Consider the following 6,253-nt stretch of genomic DNA (forward strand, 5'->3'; position numbering starts at 1 on the left):
TGGCGTGCTTCATTCTTCCTTTTGTTGGCGTAGCTGCCCTCACTCACTGCATAGCATCCCAACTCCTAATTAGGATCATGAAGCCTGACTTACACAGGTCGTGGGCCCCAGTCGGTTCCTTTGGAGTGTGGGGGACCCCCTTGATGCCTGATCTAGGCCAGTCATCTTAGGAGATGCCCTAGGAAAAATCTCCCAAACAGAGTCTTTTCATGTTAACATATTTTTAATTAATTATGAAACGGGTCAGAATAGATGTCACAACACAATCCTTTATCTAAATGGGTTGGATTAGGATTTGAAAGTTTAACACGTTGTGCTTAATGGATTGGGTTCAGCTTGACCTATATAATAAAATGTATATGACTTGACAGAATATAAATATGATCCGAAAACACGATTTGCCACTCCTATTAATATATATAGTTGCCTTTTTTTTTTAATCAAATCTAGTTAAAAGCGTAATCTAATATAAGTTTCTCATTCGTTCGTGGTTTTTCTTCTTCTTTTTTTGTTTTTTTGTTTTTTTGAATTTCTTATAGTTAAGATATTTGTCCAAAATGTCAGATATATATCTCATAACTCGTACTTAATAAACGCTGTCCGGGATAAAGTCCATCATGGGCTCATATATATATTTACATAGACATGATTTGTAAGTCTCAAAATAGATAAAATTCATGCAAATCTTTATAAAAATATGAACTACATTTTGAAAATTAAATAATATTTTATTTTAATAAAATTTACTTTTTTATTAAGAGCTTACGTGAGATTTATCTATTTAAAACTTATATATAGCATTACTCATATCTATAATATGAGGTCAATTTACAAAGACCTCTCTTGCAGCTAGTAGAACTCTCAAGTTCTTCACAGAGGTGTGTTATTTATTTACGACGCGCTTGTTTTACCTGAAGTATATAAATAACGCACACGTACGGTTTTTTTATATATATTTTTCAACAATTTAAACAATGTTGGAAGAGAAAAAATTTATTATATAGGGCAGTCAAAATGATCAAGAATAAATAACGAAAAATTCTATTTTTTTTTTCTCAATATTTGTGTGATGTAGAACTGCTTAATAAAAGAAATTATAAATAATAGTTTGTCGCATCTAGCATCATGGCCATGTTATGCCGATCGACCCCTTTTGCAATGGAGCATTTTGGCCACAAATTAATTGGTTTTGCGACAATATTTTTTGTTTCCCAGGAAATAAATTGGACAATTTGTAATATAATCAAGTTCAAGGCAACAGAAGAAAGAGGGGGGACTACAACAGAAAAGAGAAGAGACTTCTTTGGAACCCATTACAAGAAATTAGCCCTTTTGCAGCGCTTAAAATCGTTGCAAATACACTGAAAAAACGCTGTAATTAATCAATTGCAGCGTTATTACCCTCCTTGCATGTTCGACAGTATAAAAGTGATATTTTTGATCAATAACAACGTTATTGAAAAAACGCTGTAAAAGACTTCATTTGCAGCGTTTTTAAACCGCTGCAAAGTCACTCATTTCACGCTGCAAAAGGCCACCCCACGTGATTGTCATGGCGCTGCATTTGATTAATTACAGCGAAATTTATCCTTGCTATATCACTAAATATCGCTGCAATAGCCTCCAACAACAGCAGCGCTACATTTGGTTCGTTGCTTTTGCCATTTTTTGCAACACTTGAAATCGCTGCAATGGATTTATAAGCGCTGCAATTGTGTACGTCAAAAACAACATACCGTTCTAGCGCTGCTTTTGATTGTTTTTGCAAGGACTAAAATCGCTGCAAAAAATAAAAAAGCGCTGCAAATGTGCAAAAGCAACGCTTGCTTCCTGTGTTGCATTTTGCATACTTTTCAAGGACTAAAATCGTTGCAACTGATTATTTGCAACGAATTTGGCCTATTTGCAAAGAATAAAAATCGCTGCAAATACTTAATTACAAAATAAAAAAAAAATTACTACTGAAACATACAGTTTCAGTAATTTTTTTCACTTGTATTAGAAGCAAAGTTAGTAGATCAGCTAGGATTTAATTCCCTTTATTTAATAATACAAAGGGTACATAGAAAATGTTCTACAAAGTACATTCAGTATACAACAAGTAGAAATATGTTCAGTACATTCAGTATACAACAAGTAGAAATATGTTCAGTACATAGCCAAGCAGAAACTTCAAGTCGATCCTAAGTGCACTTCATCACTTTCAACTAAAAGTAATTGCTCCCATATTCAAAGGCATACCTGTATATGAGTTTTCTGGAAAGACACAATACCAACTGATTAGTAGGACAAAAAACCTGAAAAGTGGAGCATGAAGTCATACAAACAGGAGCTCAGCCTTATTATAGGTAAAGAATGCATGAAAACCTACTTTTCATAATAGTTGTAACACATCAGCATCAATCTAATTTACTAATCTCAAAGTAGAACTTCATTCAAGTAAAGTACAACTTTAGAATCAAACCTTTTTTTATTAAAATTCTGGAAAAATGTGTATTGTTAACACTAGAAGCTCATCAATAACTGTCCAAACCAAAACTCCTATACAAATTTACAAACAATTTGCTTAGATATTTATTTAGGTCTCCACTGCTTTCAAACTACACTTTTATGATCAAAGTAGAGATAATTATCCATAGGACTTGCAGCAACCAATCTAAATATATATAGATTAAGCAAAAACACAAAGCATTACTTGACTAAAAAACCAGTACTTCCAAACTTATATCAAAAGTTTTGTAGAGGATTAAAAACTATTATTTACATAGCTGAACCAGGAAGTCGTTGTCATCATCCCTGAGAACATCACAATAAGAAATAATTAGCATATTGAGGACAGTGTTGGGTAAAGGATTAGTAATCTCACACAGAAACATAGACAAAAGCAAGTAAAATAAAGTGTTGCAACAAAGTAATTGCACTTTACTGCACTTGTCACAGATTCTTAGGTTAGAAAACAAGGCAGATATTGAACCACCATGTTCTCTAATGAAATTAAAGTGAAACTCAAAGAAGACAATCACCTGAAATTAATTGAAAGCAACAGGTAATATGTGAATATTTGAAACTTCGCTCATTGATGCATCTCTAAGGAAGGTAAGTCAAGTGCCATGATATCACTAAGATTCCAACTACAGAGAGGGTGACATACCACTAATATGTGAATATTTTCTTTTGTCAATTTTAGATAAGCAAAAGTAAAACTGAATATATATATATATATATATATATATATATATATATATATATAAGTATATGAGCATGCATGCATTATTGTTGTTTTCAGTAGTTTAATTATAAATTATCTATAGCAAGGATTATTAGCTTTAATTACTTGTAAAATGTGAAACAAAACTGATCTTTGTTGAGAGAATTGAGTGTATTGATGCAACTAATGCATGTTCAGCTTAAACAAGTACCAATCATCTTGAGGATTACAATAATTCCTTGCTTACAACTAACAAAAGAACAAAACCAATACTTAACAAAACTTTTTCCAGTCATGAGTATCTTCAATAGGTCTTTGTCATTATTTGAGAGTTAACAATATTATAAATGTATATGATGCTAATGCATGCCTAGATATGCTTAGTGTCTAAGTAAGCCATCACTCACTTATATATATATATATATATATATATATGTACTCATAAGCTAATTTGTGTGCGGGTTTTTTTTTAATATTAAAAAAATTTAAAATACACCAGGATGCACTTTTGGAAGCATATTTGATCCTACAAGAAAAAATAAGGGCGCATTAAATGATTCAATAAAGATCCAATATTGCAAAAATTGGGGGAAAGCAAGGGAGAGGACCATATATAATAAAGTAAAATCCATATAAGTAAGCCCCAAACGCAAGATATAAAGTTTATTAGTTTATCGATACAATGAAGCCATTCTCCTTGAGCAAGTGAAATATATAAAAACTTAAAGATAAAACATTTGAACGCCAAAATCAACTTAAAGTTGTGACACACCATTAGAGACGTTTACATATTGTTATACAAGGCCAAGACCAAATATTAGGAAGAATAAATATTCTAAATTAGTGTTCATCTGTCAACAGAATAAACATAATAGTACGTGCCTCACACAAAAGTTTCATTCAAAAAACTTACAGGTGAAGACAACATGATGCAAGTCTATAATTATGAACTACAAACAATCAAAGTAAATGTTCAACACAATAGCAAAATACCATCAGCATGAGTAAGTTTTGTAATTCCTCCAATAGCTTCTTCTGCTTGCGTGGCACAGCAAGAGAGTTAACATGGTATTGTCTGGTAGAACTTACACCCAAAGATGCTGGAATTGCCTACATTCAAACAAGTAAACAATGTTGAGCACATTGATTTTGAAATCAATCACGACCTGAAAAATAATAAGAATTGTCTAGACAAAACAATGAAACATTGAAGCAACAAACCTTGAACAGAAGCCCATTTGTATCTTGGAAAAACAGAACCCATCTCAAACCAGCATCATGCCTGAAATGGTCATGAAGCAATATTAAAATCATGGAAGTGCATTTTGCCAAGCCAAATATGATATAGAAGCATATCATGGGACATTAAGATTTTATCCAGTACTATGAATTTCAAAAGCTAATTTAGGCTGTTAAACTTTAAAAAAAGAGAAAATTTTAGGAAGAAAGTTACTGTCAATGTTGAAAAAAATATTAACAACCTATTAATGTTACTTGAAGTAGGAGCAAAATTCTAATTTGAATAAATAGATATTTTGAGGCTCAAATTGATATATTGATTTTTCACATATATAACAGTTACTAGCTATAGTTTCACTATTATGCAGTTGCTTTCTATTGGTTAGAATTCCAAAGGCTTTTTTAAGTGCATCAGCCAGGATGAGATGCGTGTGAAAGCACATGCATAGATCTTGTATTTGTATTCAACCAAGCAGACCAAGGCAGAAGATGATTCAATAAAGTGAAACATGATATGAATCCATAAGCATGCAAAAGAAATTCCTGAGATTAGGTGAACTATTAATAATTACCATATTTTCAGAAGGCCACTGGAAAAGAGAAGTGCATGCACATCACCATGGCCATGAGGTTTTGTCTAACACAAACAGAGAAGGGTTAGAGAGAATACATTGAAGTTCCAATGTTAGAGAGATTACGGAGACATCAAGATATTTTAATTTGAGGCTAAACAAATTTATCAAGTTATATTAAATGAAATGGCTACCTGAATTCTGTATTTGTTACGAGGTTCAACTGCAAGCCTGGCATCATTAAACTGGAGTAGATTCCTTTCACAAGGCAAAGGCACGTACTATTGTGCCTCTTCATATATGTAAAACAGTGTCCTTTATCTAACTTGTACAGATTCACAACAATGTGGCGACAGAATCAAGCGAAACAAGCATCATGAGAGATCCAAAAACATATCCAATGAGGCCATCTTCATCTCAATTAATATTAACTCAAAAGTCCCATTTGCCTCTAAGCTGCCAACTTGAACGACTTACAGATCCACTAAAATACTCAAAAAAATGCAGAGAAATTAAAAAAGAAATACAGATAACAAGAGAGATGTGCAATACCCAAACCAGTCGTCGGGGCCGTGGGTTGCGAACAGAGCAAGGGAGAGAACGAGGGCCTCGGGCGGCTGGGCTAGGCACGGAGGAGAAGGGAGCTCCGATAGAGGACTGGCGATGCCGTCGACGTGTGCGTGGTGGCGAAAGGCGCCCCTAGAGACGGCGATACAGAGAAATCCGAGAGACAGAGAGAGAGAGAGAGAGAGAGAGAGAGAGAGAGAGAGAGAGAGAGAGAGAGAGAGGTGAGACCAAATTTGGGGAAAATGACATTTCCGGCATGGGGTTTGGGGGAGAAGGAGGGGGCGGACGTCGAGGTGAGGTGGCGGTGACGTGGTGGGGCCGCTGGAGACTGGCTGTGTGCGGCGGCTTGGGTCGAGGGAGAAGATCGATGGGGACTGAGAGAGGGGAAAGGGGGAGAGGGGGGAGGGGGGGGGGGGGGGGCGAGACCACTGGAGGGAAAAGAAAGAGGAATCGGGGGATGAAAAAAATGAAATTTCGCGCCCAGAAATCAATTACAACAATTTTCAGGCGCTGCAAAAGGTTTTTTACAAATACAGCGGTCAAAATCGCTGTAAATATTAAATTTTTCGCTGTAAATATTAAAATCACAAATCTGATCACTTTTCAACACCAAAATCAGCAGCGATTTAAAAAACGCTGCAATAGATAACTTATTGCAACGATTTTT

At 34.6% G+C, this 6,253-nt stretch overlaps 1 long non-coding RNA gene across 1 annotated transcript; it reads right to left on the reverse strand.

The window, feature by feature from the left end:
* Positions 1–4,249: 4,249 nt before the first annotated feature.
* LOC122290818 lies at positions 4,250–5,760 on the reverse strand. The gene is made up of 4 exons (XR_006236559.1): positions 5,214–5,760; positions 5,020–5,084; positions 4,430–4,490; positions 4,250–4,318 (listed from the first exon to the last, which is right to left on the reverse strand). It is a non-coding gene; the product is annotated as an uncharacterized LOC122290818 (long non-coding RNA).
* Positions 5,761–6,253: the final 493 nt, after the last annotated feature.

The sequence above is a fragment of the Carya illinoinensis genome, chromosome 13 (assembly GCF_018687715.1).
Source record: "Carya illinoinensis cultivar Pawnee chromosome 13, C.illinoinensisPawnee_v1, whole genome shotgun sequence".
Lineage (NCBI taxonomy): Eukaryota > Viridiplantae > Streptophyta > Magnoliopsida > Fagales > Juglandaceae > Carya > Carya illinoinensis.